At 38.4% G+C, this 17041-nt stretch overlaps 1 long non-coding RNA gene across 1 annotated transcript in view; it reads right to left on the bottom strand.

The window, feature by feature from the left end:
- Window positions 1-4099: 4099 nt before the first annotated feature.
- Window positions 4100-17041, bottom strand: part of LOC118023610 — a 298589-nt gene continuing 285647 nt past the window's right edge. The window contains exon 3 of the long non-coding RNA XR_004682854.1: window positions 4100-5103. This is a non-coding gene — a long non-coding RNA (uncharacterized LOC118023610). The remainder of the gene's footprint in view (window positions 5104-17041) is intronic.

Raw genomic sequence — 17041 nt, forward strand, 5'->3', positions numbered from 1 at the left:
TTATCAAGGTGAACCCATACCTAGATGCATCCTGTCAAAATGTTTGAGTTTCAAGAATCACAAACATCCAGGCATGGGAAAATAATAACAACAACAACAACAACAACACACATACCCCAAATATTCATGATAAAGAAAAAAAAAATCAGCCTTTCCTCAGACTTCTCCTTTGATACAAAAATTAGTTTAACAAAATTACAGAATTTTGAGGGAAAACGTTCCAACTCAAGAATTGTATACCTAAAGAAAGAATGGAAAAATATCCTCCCAAATGCATGAATTCAGAAAACCAACCATGCATCCTTCTTGAAAAATTATCTAAAGCCATATTCAATCTCACTGAGAGATTAAGAAAAATTAAAAGGTCAAAATAAGAAAGATAAAGTATAATAATCTAATCGGGAATAATAAAACCAGTAAAGAATAGAAATAACAAAATAATTATATCAAATCCATTTTAAAAGCTAAATAGAAATCATAAATATTTTATGAAAAAATAGCATATGTTGTAAGAATAATAATTTCTTAAAATAATAGAAATTTTGTAGAACATCACATTGTATTAACAGAGGCCAAGATCTAGGACTGAGGGAGAGCAGTAGTATGTGTATGGGGTGGGAAGTATGCTAAATTCTTCCATTTAACTAGAAGGTGTAAAAATGCTGTTTGCCCTTAAATCTGAGAGAGATTGTTAGACTAAAGAATGCTTTTGAGAGACTTAAATGAAAACAGAACTTAATACAAAACATACACTCTATGAGACATTAACAAAGAATATCCATATGCCCAAAGATAGAAAAGAATGGGGGAAAAAATCACCCAAGAATCAAAAAGAAAACATAATGAAAATAGTAAGGCTAATATTTTATTTATGACAATACTTATAAATGCCTTAAACTTCTCTGTGAGAAGAATAAAAAGGAAAAAGCCAGATTATGAAACTAAAGTCAATTGTATATTTATTACAAGAGATACACCTAAGACAAATGAGTACAAAAGGATGAGTAAAAAGATGAACAAAGATATACTAAAGAGATACAAATAAAAAGAAAATCGAAGTTTTAAAATTAATATTAAACAACATAAAACTCAAGGCAAAACACATTGTATGTTCAAAGAAAGATTTCATATTAGAGGAGTACAGTTCAATGCAAATATACAATATTCATGTCTCAAATAATACTGCGCTGACTCACAGAATACAAATATCTCTATAAATAAGTTACAGAATAGTAAGAACAAATTAATAAAGGACTTCAACTTTCTTCACAGTTGGTCAAAGAAGTTCAAAGAAGACAAAAAAGGAGCTGGAGACAGAACAGCTTGATAATATAATTAATAAGATTAAGTTCTCTAAATAAAATAACTTTTATCTCCAGTGCCCATGGACTCCTTCCCAATGATCATCAGGCATACTCTTCTACAAAGACAATGCCAGTAAAATTCAAGTAAACATCATAGCAGGTATATTTCAGAGATAATTAAATAAAACTAGAAATTCATCATAACACATGGAATTTTAAAATTCAACCATTTTAAAATTTCAAATTCATCTTTAAAAAATTTGGGGGTCATAGAAGATATAAAAATGCCACTTCAGTTTATTAATAAATAAAGAATCCAACATATCAAAAGGTATAGGATGCAGCTAAAATGGGAATCATAGGAAAATTCATAGTTTGAAATATTTTTATTAATAAATGACAAAAAAAAATCAACCCAGCATGCAACTTAAGAAGCTGGTAAGAGGGGCGCCTGGGTGGCTCAGTTAGTTAAGTGTTTGCCTTAAGCTCAGGTCATGATCCCGGGGCCCTGAGCCCCACGTGGGGCCACCGGCTAAGTGGTGAGTCTGCTTCTCCCTCTCCCCCTCCACCCCACTCATGCTCTCTCTATTGCTCTCTCTCTCTCATAAATAAATAAAATCTTAAAAAAAAAAAAAGCTGGTAAGAAAATAGCAAAACTGTGGAAATAGTAAGTGAATTCAATAGTTGGTTCTTCAAAAATACCTCTGGCAAAGCTCATTAAGATAAAGATATTCGTGGGTGCCTGGGTGGCTCAGTTGGTTAAGCGACTGCCTTCGGCTCAGGTCATGATCCTGGAGTCCCTGGATCGAGTCCCGCATCGGGCTCCCTGCTCGGCAGGGAGTCTGCTTCTCCCTCTGACCCTCCCCCCTCTCATGTACTCTCTCTCATTCTCTCTCTCTCAAATAAATAAATAAAATCTTTAAAAAAAAAAAGATAAAGATATTCGTATTAAGGATGAGAAAAGTGACTGCACAAGAGATTTATAGGATTATTTTTAAAATGGTAACAGGATATTTTGTATGCATCTGTATTAACAAATTTCACCTCTAGATAAACTGGTATTTCAACACGGAAATATAAATTATCAAAGTTGATTCAATAAGAGACAGAAAACAACCTAAATATGTCAACACCCTTGAAAGGAAATTAGAGGTTTCAAAGAATTTATCCCCCAAACGAGCCAGACACAGACATTAATTCTATCACATCTAAAGAAGAAGAGGGGTGACTCCTTGTACTTAAACTGCTCCAGAGCATGATATTGGGGGAAGAGGACGAGAGGGGATGGGGAAATTTTGTTAATTGATATTATGAGGCTACAATTACCCTTGTTCAAAAAATGTAACTAAAATGGCACAAAAAGAGAACTTTACAGATATAACCTAGACATTATATGCAGAAACTCCAAATAAAATGTTATCACAACTTAGGCTTATTTCTGATATGCAAGAATGAATACCTCTTAGAAAATCTACCAATAAATGGAAAGACACCTAATGTTCTCCAATGGAATGACTCAGTATTATTATGGAGAGGCCAATTCTACTCTGATCATTTACAAATATAATCCAATCATCATCAAAATCCAACAGAAAAACAGAGATAATAGCTAAGATAATTTTGAAAGGGAAGGCAGAGGCAAGATTGGTGTTACTAAATATATACCAAAATGACAACAATCACATAAACATTGCAGCATTGACATAGGAAATTATTTACATTACCCAAATTAGAAACTACCTACATTTCCACTGTTCCGGAGGAATGGGTAAAAATTCTTTAAGCTACCGCCATGCAATTGAAGAGCATGCAGTGATTAAAAATTAAATTGTAGAAGTCACAGAAAGATGTTCAAGTCTTATGGGTAATTAGGACTAAAACTTTACAAACAAATTAACAGGATAATTTTTTTTAGGAATGCAAACTAATCACAGGGGATAAAACCTTAAAAGATATATACTAAATGTAAACAAAGGATATTTTTTCATAATGGGATTAAATGATTTCTAATATTTGGGCTCTTCATCATTTCTCAAATTTTTCAAAACAAATATATTGCTACTGTTTTCCTAAAAATATTCTTTTTTAAAGCTCAAGTCCTCTAAAATCCAGTATTCTATTAATTTAAGTATACTTCTACATGACTGAAATTCATTTGAAATATATATAAAGGAAATCTGTGCTTTGTGCCAATGGCAAGCATCTGGATATGACTCACCAAAAAAATTACTATATGTCTGAAGGAAATATTAAAACAAATAGCCCAGCACTGCAGTAACTGCATAGAACTGTATATATTCACTCTGTGCACTGGACAGGAATTTTTCATTTCATACATCATTTACAACTTGCTGCAGTGATTCTGCAAAATCAGTCCATACCATTAGCACACACAAAGAGAAACATCCAATGTTCTCATTGTTGGAAAATTCAAGTGTTTTGGGCTCCAGTGTGCACAAATGTCAATACTCCATCTAAGCAGATGTTGCTCTGATAACCAGGATGAGGCCACCAGTGACCAGGAACCACAGATAGGGGATCAGATATCTGGGGTCAAGCCCGTTGACTTTTTTAAATCTATAATTTTAGCTTGGCTTGTGCTCATAGATATACTTAATTTTCAAAACTATTTGAAATAAATGAAAACAAAATGGAGAAAGTCATAAGCAAATCCCTCCAGAGGGGCTTATATTTTTAATGAGAACCAGCTCTGATTTCTAAAATATTTTATCAAGACATTTGATATCAACCATCTGGTTTACTCAATACTTCATCAAATGAATGTCTGATGCATTCACCTAAGTCCCTGCTCTTTCTTAACAGTGTTGGTATTTTCAAGTCACAGCATGGAGAAGTATATTTCCAAAGCAACACAAAATATTGCCTTGTATACTTTAGGACAAAGAGAAAGATGTTTTCCTGGACAGTGAAATGCTCCCAGGGTCAAAAGCATTCTGGAATAGCAAAGAGGCTTAGGAATGGCAAATGTCAACTTCGTTCTGCTTCCAACATGCCCTAACACTCAAACTCTCTCTCTCTTCCCTTCTTTCTCCTTATGTAGGAAAACACAAACCACAATCTTCTGCTGAGTTCTGCCATATCCTCAGGTCTAGCTACAGAAATGGAAATGAATTCCAAGAAACATCCAATGAATTGCAAACAACATCTGATTTCACTACTCTATGGATTTTCCCTTTACTTTGCTTCATTCATTTCTAGAACAATGGGGATCCAGAGTTACACTCAGTCTCAAGAGGGAGTGCATCTATGAGTCATCCACATGACACTCATCACAACCAGCCATAACTAACCACAGAATTATCAAGCTCATCAACAATACCTTCCTTTGAAATTGCCAACTGTCCCTACCTACACACCAGTAGAATCTTTAGCAACTGGCTTGATTTTTTTCCAGGACCAAAAGTTGAGTAGTTGATGAGTACTTCTTATTGTGCAGAGGGCATCAAAGTCTTAGTAACAAAGGTCAAATTCATGACAAGTATCAGAACAAATACACAGGAGTTTGTGAAGTAAAGCCATTAACATGTAAGTTGTTCATTCTCATGTCACAAGTATTTGAAATCACTATGTCTAAGTAATCAAACAGGAGATCACCCTCCCTGCTGAAATCGAACTTTGACTACTTTGAATTAAAAAAAAAAAAAAAAAGGCACTCTGAAGAGGATTCCATGGGTAATTCTAGAGCATCCCCAAGGGGACGTGCATACATACCAAGGTAAGAGTTCTTCTTTGATTTATTCTTCTTCTGTTCACAGAAGAATTCAAGAAATCCAGAAGTCTGTAAAAAGAAAAAGGTTTGGCTTAAGGAAAAAGATTTTAAAAAAATAGCAATCAAACTGATGAAGGAGAATTGACAGTGGTAATATGTGTGCTCGGCTAAAAATGAGGAGTTCTCAGTGGGAAGTTGATAAAAATCTGCAAGCCATGGAGGTCATGGCCAGAAAGAATGAACACTGACTGCTTCACATCTCAAAATGGAAGTACTGTTTCTAATTGAAAAGAGAGCCTATGAAGTACTATTCATTGGCCTTGCCTCCCAAAAAAGAGGTAGACAATGAATTGAATAAAAATTCATTTCATATTAAATCCAATGATGTATACATTCCAATTCATGAGTAGTTTAAGCACTTATTTATGAAAAGAGAGGAAAACTTGTGTTATTTTCTCACAGGTCTCCATCTGAGAAAAGTACAAGGTAAGTGACAGCAAATTTCTTCCCCAAAAATAATTACAGAAGAATTCTACGTTGAGGATGAAACAGAGGTAGGAGTTTGTTATGCAAATGTGCCTAACCATAACATAAAATTTTAATATAAAAATAGCCAATCTAGAACTATACCCTTTTTTGCAAAAGATCAGAATTTGAGTGAACTTTTGCCTCATTTGTGTTTCTGTTTAGGGATAAGTGTCTTGGATATTGTGTGGCTCACCTATTGTCACCAGCATCATGCAAATAAGATGACATAGAGCATAGGTAAAAGATAATGTATGCCAAGAGTGAGTGCCAAATAAGAAATAACAAGTCCAGAAATCCAGCAAGAACAGCAGAAGCAGAAAGTGACCACAAAGGTTTTGGTTATTCGATACAGTGTTAGACCAGAAATAGACTACCTCTTGATGGATATCTGGTCTTATGGGAGAAAGCAACCTATTAATTATTTATTTTTAAGCAAAGAAACCAGAGTTGAGATGGTCAAACATGGTATAAATGGTTCCATGAGCATCTTACCATTATTCTGAGACTGAAATGGACATGAACATTAGGAGCTCATGGAAGGAAAAGGCATTTTAATTAAAGACAATGGTAGTTTTAGAAGAGCAATAAATATTGATCGAATTACTGGTCACTCTACAAACCGGATTTAACAATCGTTTTCCAAAATCAAGGCAGAAGGGTCTTGCCAAATGAATGAAGTAGGACTAGAGTAAGTTTTAAAAATAAAACATGAACTGTGGCGCCTGGCTGGCTCAGCGGGACCAGCATGCGACTCTTAATCTCAGGGTTGTGAGTTCGAGCCCCACGTTGGGTGTAGAGATTACTTAAAATGGAGATGAATCGTGAGACACTATGGACTCTGAGAAACAAACTGAGGGTTCTAGAGGGGAGGGGGCTGGGGGGGATGGGTTAGCCTGGTGATGGGTATTAAAGAGGGCACATTCTGCATGGAGCGCTGGGTGTTATACGCAAACAATGAGTCATGGAACACTACATCAAAAACTAATGATGTAATGTATGGCGATTAACATAACATAAAATTTTTAAAAAATGAATAAATAAAGGGGCACCTGGGTGATTCAGTCAGTTTACTATCTGACTCTTGATTTTAGCTCAGGTCATGATCTCAGGGTCGTGAGATCAAGCCCCACATGGGGCTCATGCTCAGCGTGGAGTCTGCTTGAGATTCTCTCTCTCCAGCTCCTTCTGCCCCTCTCACTCATGCTCTCTCTCTCTAAACAAATAAAATATAAAAAATTTAAAAACAAATAAATTTTAAAACAAAAAATAAAGCATGAGCCTTAAAAGACTTGTTTCATTAAAATTACAGTTACCTGAAACACGGGGAGATTAAAATAGATTAGGAAGGATGGGGTAACCAAAACTGGGAAGAAAAAGAACCAATAGGTAGTGAATGAAAAATAATTCAGAACAATCAGGAGTCTGGAGCAAACTGAGCCTTGGCCTCTAGTTACTGTTTCTGAGCCATTATAGAAAGATAATACTTTCCGTAAGGAGTATTACTCAGCCTCAAAAAATAAGGAAATTCTGCCGTTTGTGACAACATGCACAAACCTGGAGGACATGATGCTAAGTGAAATAAGTCAGTCACAGAAGGGCAAATACTGCATGATTCTAGTTACATGAGATAATCTAACATAGTCAAAATACAGAAACAGAGAATAGGATGTTGGTTGCCAGAAGCTGAGGAGAGGGGAAATGGGGAACTGTTTTTCGATTGGTGTTTGAAGTTTCCATTATTCAAGATGAATAAATTCTAAAGGTCTGCTGTACAACATACTACCTACAGTTAACAAGAGAGTCTTGGTATTGTGCACTTTAAAATATGTGAAATGTTCTTACCAAAAAATCCACCAAAGAACACAAAGATATTAGAGGTGACTGATATGTTTAGCATCTTGGCTGTGGTGACGGTATCGCAGGTGTACACATATGCCCAACCTCATCAAGGTGTGTACATTAAATGTGTGCAATTCTGTTTTAAGATTGTATTTTTAAGTAACCTCTACACCCAACATGGGGCTCAAACTCACAACCCTGAGATCAAGAGGCATACTCTCTACCTACTGAGCCAGCCAGGTATCCCTGCAATTTTTTCATGTATCAGTAATAGCTCAGTAAAACTTGAAAAAGAGAAAACACCTTGCTGACCACTAAGCACACTCAGTATTACCTAATGTAAGCACTCTCAGACAGAAGGTGCCTATGACAAGCACCTGATCCTGTTTTCCAGACTTAATGTTCAGTGCTTCCTTCCATGTACACACTGCATTCAAAATTAGATTTTTAGCCACAAGGCACATAAGAGTTTTACTTTGAAGAAAGATTGCTCAGGGCGCCTGGCTGGCTCAGTCAGTGGAGCATGTGACTCTTAATCTTGCGGTCGTGAGTTTGAGCCCTACATCGGGCAGAGAGATTACTTAAAAATAAATGAAGAGAAGAGAAGAGAGGAGAGGAGAGGAGAGGAGAGGAGAGGAGAGGAGAGAAGATTGCTCAAAATGCAAACACCCTTTAGAAGAAAATTCAAGTCTATTTCATTTGGAATGGTCACAAAGACTTTTATCTTCTATACAATTCATAGTTCATATATATTGATTTAAAAGAAAGATAAATAACAATTGCATTATTTTTGGAAACCGACTACACTCTAGAGATTTCCAACATTTTTATTCTCAAAAGTAAAATTATAATTTTGTCTGGTATACAAATAGTATTTATTAAAATGTTTCTCCATTTTGAAACCATATTATAGGTAAATATACAATTTCCATTTATAGATATGTGACATGTTAAGACTAGCTCAAAGCCCTTGGGGTGCCTGGGTGGCTCAGTCAGTTAAGCATCTGACTTCAGCTCAGGTCACGATCCCAGGGTCATGGGATCAGGTCCCGCATCAACCTCCCTACTCAGCGGAGAGTCTGCTTCTCCCTCTCCCTCCACCTCTGCCCCCAACTCAGGCTTCCTCTCTCTCCCTCTCAAATAAATAAATAAAATCTTAAAAAAAAAAAAAAAGAACTTTATTTACAAAAACAGGAGGTGGCCTGAATTTGGCCCATGGGTTATAGTTTGCTTACCCCTATTCTAGAGGTTCACTGTTAGTACTACTACATTTCAACATGGCTTATACATGTGTGGGCATGTGTGATAACATGAATTTGAGAAGAGAATGAGGATATAGGAACAAAAAAGAAAATTATAATAGGAAAATAAGATGAAGGTCCACATAGTTACCAAATAGCTCTAAGCAGCCTAGAAGCCAAAGCAAAAAGAATGACATGTCTACTGGGTTATGGTAGAGAGAATAATGGCTCTCCAAAGATGTCTGTGTCCTTTTCCGCAGAACCTATGAATATATTGGATTACATTGCAAGGGGGATTGAAGGCTGTGGATGGAATTAAAGTTGTTAACAGCTGACCTCAAAATAGTAAAATTACTCTGGATTATCTGGGTAGGCTCCACGTAATCACAAGCGCCATTTAAATGTGGAAGAGGGAGGAACCAGAGAGTTGGAATCATGCAAAGACTAGACTGCCTATTGATGGCTTTGAAGATGGTCAAGGGACCATGAGTCAGGGAATGTGGGCAGCCTCCAGAGGCTGGAAAAGGCAAGAAAAGGATTCTCCAGTAGAGCCTCCAGGAGGAACAGAGCACTGCCAACACTTTGATTTTAGCCCAGGGAGACCCATCTCAGACTTCTGACCTCCAAAACTTTAAGGTAATAAATGTGCATTGTTTAAATCTACCAAGTTCATGGAAATTTGTTACAGCAGACGTAAGAAATTAATATGTAGGTCCACAATAGAAAGGAGAAATTTCTCTGTGGGTCTTTGTATTATGTAACAATGTGGATTACACACTGAATGAGATGCCCACAATGAATATAATGCCAAGTTCCCTGTTCTTCTTTCCTGAAATGACCCTTGAGTAGGCTGATGGCACAGCAGCAAACCAGCACAGAAAATGGTCTTCTGCAAGGAGCTAACACCACAAGATCCATCCTCTAAGAGTCTGGCTTCATGTAAGGATCGAAGTTAGAATATCCATATGTAATACTCTTTGAAGTGTGGGGTGTTACGACATGTCAGGAGAAGACGAAATCTGTGTTCACATATGTGTAGGAAAGATCACTCAAAATTAAACAGTTGTTTTTTATGTAAAGCTTCTCTGAACCTTTAACATGCTCATGCAAATCTCCAAGGAGACAATAATATATACGGGCCCTTCCAGCCATAAATCCTTTTTCTTTTCCAGGAATATCCAGAGCTTAGAATCCTGCATAACCCATTTTTGGAAAACTTGGACATGTAGCAATGGGCAAACCCAAAAGCTCTTAGGGAATTCTTACATGCTCTCCAGGTGTTAAGGAAACTAATGCTCGATGAAATTAAGTGATCGATCCCTAGCGCTGCCCACTGTGATTAATTCACAAGGGTCTTGCCCTCGCAGCCATTCTGTAAGCATCCAGGCTGAGCCTCCCCTCTGTTTAGGATGAGCTTCAGGGCTCCCCCTCAGCAGGCATGAACTAACTGTAGAAGGAGGCATGCCTGCACTTGTGGGACATCCACTAGAATAACCATTATGTTTGTAGCACGTATGTCTGGATTCAAAAGCCCTTCTTTAGGAGAGTCCCAAAGTCTACAGCCTTAGCATAAAGGAAGGGAACATAACACAGCTATTTGGTTTTTTTTTGGGGGGGGGGGTCTTGGCCTTGGCCCATCCTGTTCATCACTCTTGTAAGAAAAGAGCCTTTTTGTAGGAAGGGGGAGCTCAATTTTTAGCATCTCTATTTAGAGAACAGAAAATGGGATGCTACCAGAGACATATTATACCTTTTCCTTTAAGTTATATTTTTTTTATCTTAATTGGTTTCCAAACTTCATTTTTGTTCCAAGATAAATGTAGACTGTGTTGTTAAATGTCAAGAAATGAAAGCTAATCTACAAAGTGGCCCAGCAGTGTATTTTCTGTTCCTGTACCATAGCAAGGGAAATATCAGCAGCAGCCTCTAAAGGTTTAGGAACAGCTAACATTAAAAATTCTTCTTCTGTTAGCCGCCCAAATTTCCACAATATTTGTAGTTTTGTCTTTAAGACAATAAGTTTTTTTCTTTCAGTTGCAAGCCCCCAACCCATAAGAGAACATGTAATTTCATAGGACGTGTGACACCATGGCAAACACAGTTGAGTGAGTTCAATACAAATCAACCCATTTAAAATGATCCAAGAAATATTTGCCAAATGATTGATGCTGGTTGTCCCAAAACATAATAAATTAAACCTAGAGGCACAAATTTAGGGTTACTTGGAAACATTAAGGTTCTATGTCACTGCTGTGTAGACTACAGTGATTTCACACTCTATGCCATGAGGACAGGAACATTTTAGGAAGCCCCCAGATTTCCGTATTCACTCAGCACATCCCAGGGAGCAGCCACATAATCACATGGGACTGATTTCCTGGGGTCACTGGCTTTGCAGCATGTCTGAGCTGCAAGGTCAGGGAGTGGTGGTGGTGGGGTATGCAGCAGGTACGGTTTCTGATCTAACAAGTGAGGGAACATGGTAGGCACCATGCAGATGCTTGGTTGGCTGTGGCAGAAGTTAGGCCTGTGTTCCTATCTCCCTCCCCCTCCCCCCCCCCACCTGCTCAGCCTCTAACCAGCTGACTCACTTAGATGCAGAGCTTAACAGGGTCGGGAGTCAGAGAGATGGGCTGGGCACAGCATGGCAGCTCCCTGAGAAGGCTGGATCAGGAGTTCTATGTTATAAGTCTGATGGCATAAATAAAATTTCTGAGAGTTTCCTGGAGTTTTTAATTTTCTTAAGAAACCGTGGAAAACACGACTATGAAGTTTCATTAGCAAAGCCTACCCAGCTCTGGAGACATACAGTATTTAAGAAGTGGAAACAAGGCAAAAGCCTCCACCCAGCAGTCCCAAGCTGGAATTGCAGACTGAGAGCTGCTTGCATGTTAGCATCCATGCACAGGGCATGTGCATTAAGGTTTCAGTGATCACCAACTAACACTATGTGGCCCCCTAGTAACCTACTTGAAGCAGCCACATAAGAAGTCCATTTGAAATCAATTCTGTACCAGATAGAATTCTGAGCTGCGAACCCCTCAAAAGATTTTTAAGGATTTGCTTCACACCTTCCAAACATGAACTTGAAACCATCTTCCACTTTGTGGTTGGTTAATTGTTTGCAAAAATGGCCACAATGATTCCTCCCATTCCTTTACAATGCACAGCCCTTTGCAATGCAAATCTGCAGCTCCCCCATCAAGAAGTGTTTTTTTGGGGGGGCGGGGGGCCTGGGTGGCTCAGTCAGCTAAGCATCTGACTCTTGGATTCGGCTCAGGTCCCGATCTCCTGGTTCATGAGATCGAGCCCCACATCGGGCTCCATGCTCAGTGGGAGTCTCCTTGGATATTCTTTCCCTCTGTCCCTTCCCCCACTCATGCTCGCTCTTTCTCTCTCTCCCAAATAAATAAATAAATCTTAAAAAAAAAAAAAAGATTTTTAAAAATACCTCTTAAATATGGGCTTTTAAAAAAGACCTCTTAAATATGGTCTTGGTCATGTGACTTTCTTGGCCAAGAGGGTATCTGCAAACATGATACAAGCCAAGACTTGAAAAGCACTAGCACACTGGGACTTCTCCTCTTTGGACTGCCATGATGTGAATAACCTCTTGCTAGATGCTGGAAACATGGTCCAGCCAATAGCTAGGGCCAGCAACATGAGAGCAAGGCTATCTTAGACCATCTCCTCCACTCCAGCCATCCAAGCCCAGGTGAGACCTACTGGGAGCACTGCCTAGCAGAGCCCAGTCCAGATTGCCGGCTTAAAGATTGGCAAGCAAATTAAATGGTTATTCTTTTAAGCTTTTATGGTTTAGGGTGGTTTGTCACTCATCAATAGACAACTGACACATAGATCCATTTTCCCCCTATATCAAACTGAATGTCATAAAACAAAAAGCACAGAAGAAACGGTTATCCATAAGCATCGAAAGGTTTCTCACTTGTTCACCAACATACGTGCATGGGATCTCTTGGTCGTAAACACGAATCTGAGTGGGTTCTTGCTGCTGCTACTGATCTTGCTATGTATCTTCGTCAGTCAAAACAAGTGTTCTCTAAAAGTGGTCCTGGTGATATTACGTGCTGTTTTCTAAGAGCTAGCCTAGAAAAAGCAGCTAAATCAATAAACCTCAAGAAGCTCCATCATCTTCCACCACAACTAAACAAAAATGCCCAGGACTTGGTAAAACCCAAATATTGTAGTACTTTTTATATCAAAATATTGACTATGAGTTTAAACTTTACTACCTATGAAAGAGTAGTATTACCTCCAATCTTGAAGGTGCAAAAATTAGGACTATGGGATTTTGAATAAAACAGATAGGGATTCACCTCTTGGCTCTCCCATTTAATAGCTAGAGAACTTGAGTATTAAAAACAGTTATAATAACAGGTAACATTAAGTGTTTATTATGTACCTAATATTATACCTAATAACCAGTATCATGTAATTCTTACAATAATTCTGTGGGATAAGTTCTATTAATATTCCCATTTTTACAATGAGGCTTAGGGAGATTAGGTGACTTCCCAAGAAAACACACCCGGTACACGGGAGAGCCCAGATTTGAACCCAGGCAGTATGATTGCAGAGAACCTCTTCTATCCATCGCATTTTGACATGCTCTCTCTCCAATTATGTAACCAAGTCACTCATTCTTCGTTAACTTTTCATGTATTGAGTTACTCATTCATTGATGCAGTCATTCTAAGAATATTTAAGGAGCGCCTCTCACATGCAAGGGTTTGAAGCACTGGGCAATCAATAGTGATGTGGTCGCTGCCCTAATAGTGTTTCAGGTTTAGTGGGTAAAGGAGATTATAATCAAATAACTTAGTCTCTCCTTCAGCACCCTCTGCACCCTATTTTTAGACCAGCCTTTTTCTACTGGAGAGCCGCATCACTCCTTTGCCTGAAATCCTTCTCCAGGATTCTAGTGGTTTCAGACTATGCCCACAAATTATTCAACATTCTTCCTGGCAAGAAGCGGAACTTAATTCTCCTCTTTTGAGTGTGGGCTGGACTTACTGACTTGCTTCTAACAAAGAGAACGTGGTAGAAGTGACAGGAAAGAAGGCATGTGTCGGCAAGAGGAGGCAGGAACTCTTCCCTAAAACTTGAAGAGTTCCATTTTTTAAGAGATTCCTAGAGATCAGGGCACTATTCAAATGGGAAGTTACAGAGGGGACCCCATGGACTAGACTGGGAGCAGCACTGCATCCTTTTTACATGAATGAATCTAGCCAAATATAAAGCTGGATCCCAATGAAACTGGGCTTCTACTTCATCTCCTAATTATGGCAATTCTAGAGGTAGAGAGGAAAAGAGAAGGAATTAAATGAAGTTTTAAAAGAAGTAACTAGTTTTTAAAGGGTCAGGAGATGTCAACACAGTAATGAAGGCTGTCTCTCTTTCTCTCTCTAAATACTGGTGGGACATCATGCAGCTTTATGTACTCTTGAAATCATTACAAGAGAATCACGATTGACATGGGTAATGGCTGAGTCATAAGCAAATCAGGAAATCCAGAACTGTCCCACCCAACCTCTGTATATTTTTAATTGCAAGAATTACTCTTCCTTGGGACAAAGTAATTACTGCCATTGCTCAAATGGATTACCGTGCCCTAGCTTTGTCTAAGTGTAAATACTTTAGGATCTATATGTTAGAGTTCACAATGGAATGCTTTACTCATTTGATTTTAAGGGGAATGTGAATTAGACTACAAATTTTTGTAGGTGAGAATTTCAATGAAAATATGCCCTTTCATTTCCAGGGCATCAGCACTTAATTGTCTAATTATTCCTGGCATGAAAGAAGAGAAGTTAATATACAATTGAGGCAGAAAGGCAAGCTAACTGAGCTCCAAATGAAAAAATGTTTTGAATTGTATAAATAGTTTTGAACTATGCTATTTTATTTTGGCTGGCAAACAATAAGATTCTTAACATGTGAAATTAGACCCATTGATGAAACTAAAGAGGATCGCAAACAAATGCCAAGTTGTTCAGCAAGAAATCTCAAAAATTTTGGCACAAAACTACAATTCTCTTGAGGACTCCATAGGTCTCAGAAAGTAAAGTTAGCAGTAACTACTCAGCAATCAGGAAAGATAAGGACTTCTAGGAGGACAGAGAGCCCTTGAGTTCTATCAGCTTATAATAAATAGCACTTCAAAAGTAGCACTTTTCAGAGATAATATATAAATATTTTAAGCAGTGAAGCATAGGTGTGGGCTATTTTTTCCCGTACCACGTCCAGAAAATTTGCACGTACACATCAAATTCTGCATCTAGGGAATCTTTTTTATTGTGATGTTTGCATTTTTAAACAGAGTGCCTGACCTATTTGGGGGTTAATATAACTAAATGGAGCCTATTTGCTGTTTATTATTTATAAAAGATTCACTTTGGATTAGGGCTTCTCGAGACATTTGTGTTTGAGCCGCATCATGAAGTGTTCCTGGATAGCTCCCAAGCCCAGAGCCGGCAAGAAAGTGACAAGTGAGAATACAGACTGGCCTCTATCCTGCGCTAGAAGGTATCAGATGAAAGTTGGGCTATTTTTCTTCTCATGAAGGCCACACTCTGGCCTCTAATAAGCACAAACTCAGGTTTATCAGTCACATAAAGGAAGCTCTGTAAGTCAGTGCAAAATGCTCTTCTTCCAAGTGAGGAGCTCAATTACAATAGGCAAAATAAAATGCCAGTCTTCCATTTATGAGAAGATTTTCTTAGAAATCCTTTGCCTATCTTACAGCTACTTAAGGAATCAACTTGTGAGTTTGCATGTCTCGTGACTAATTACAAAACATCCACAAGTGGATCCTAACGTAAGAAGAAACAAAAGAAAATAATAAATCAATTAGTGCCCGAGTTCGCCTATCAATCCTGTCTATCTTGCAGGCCAACTCTGGACAAGGTCATGGCTCCAATCTTGCAGACTCAAATAACTATGCATTTTTTTTAATACATGTGTTTGCAAGTTCTTCAGGTTGAAAGGAGAAATCCTGAGAGCAAGGACGGCCCCTCTGAGCAGCTTTCCAAGTCTTGATGCTGGGGATACGAACTTCTCTTCTTTTTCATGATGGTAATGAATGCTGGAAGCTTTCCAAAATACAAAGTCAGCTTGACAGTGACAAATATGAAATGAAAGGCCACATGATGATTAAGCCATTGACTGACCAACGGAAAAAAAAACAGCCATGATTGAGCCAAGTTTTTCACGACACTGAGGTAGATCAGATCCACAGCTTGACCACCCCAAGGGACAAGGGCAACTTGCTCAGATACACAACTCTGTCTCATCACCGCAGAGCTATTTACACCAGTGATTACCAAAAAGCAGTAAACTACTCTTCTCCACTCAGCCCCACCCATTCCTGCCCAGCTGATAGTTTTCAGGAGCTCTTCTGGCCAAATACACCTACACTATTTTTTGTCTCTGTCTAGAATCAAATGATTTCAGTGCACCCAACTGGCTAAGAGTAAATAAAATGTTTTCTCATGAAAATCACTCCTCACTTTTCATTTCCCACTTGATAGATAAGAAAACAATTCCAGAGAAAGTGAAGTACTTGCCCAAGACCATACAACTTGTAAATAGAAGATCTGGGATTCAAACCTAGTTTTTCTGGCTGTTGGTCCCAGTCTTTCTCTAGGAAGGCAGGTAGGAAAGAACACACACAAGCTTAGGTCCCAAACCTAGTTCTACTCACTAGCAGTTTTGTAACCCTATGCACATCTTTTAAGCCCTCTGCATATCAGTTTCTTTCATCTCCAAAAGAGAGGTAATACCACCTACCCCCTCTCCTCCCAGGGCTGTCAAGAGAATGAGATGAGATAACCTTTGCAAAGCACCTGATACAGCCCAGTGCCTGGTTTCAACAGGTGCTCAATAAACACACTATTCCTCTTCCCTGCCTTGACTCTGTTATCCCCACTACCCTCTATCCTGCTCACCCAATCATTCCCACCCTCTCCAGAAGAATCAGGTGGACCAGAGGCCAAAGGAACAAAATAAACATATAGGAGCAGCACAGCAGAGGCAAGGGATTCAAAAACTCTCTTATGCCAAGAGATAACTTAAATTTGGCTATAGTTTAGGTTCTCCCAAAAGCAGACTTTGAGACAAGAATTAGAATACAAGTAGTTTATTTGGTAGGTCCTCCTGGGAAAAACCAGTAGGCCATTAGGGCACGAAACATGGAAGGGAAGGAGGATGATGAGGGCACATCATTGAGTAAGAGGGCAATTGGAGCTTCAACTTAAGTTTAAGCCACAATTAAACTTAAGTGGGTGATTGGAGCCACTGACGAGTCTGGGATATAATGTATTATTCACCCCAGAGTTATTCTAACCTAGGGAAGAAGTAGGGTGTATCCATCAACCCTT

This window comes from Mirounga leonina, unplaced genomic scaffold, assembly GCF_011800145.1.
Source record: "Mirounga leonina isolate KUSES-001 unplaced genomic scaffold, KU_Mleo_1.0 Mir_180, whole genome shotgun sequence".
In the NCBI taxonomy this organism is placed as follows: Eukaryota; Metazoa; Chordata; class Mammalia; order Carnivora; family Phocidae; genus Mirounga; species Mirounga leonina.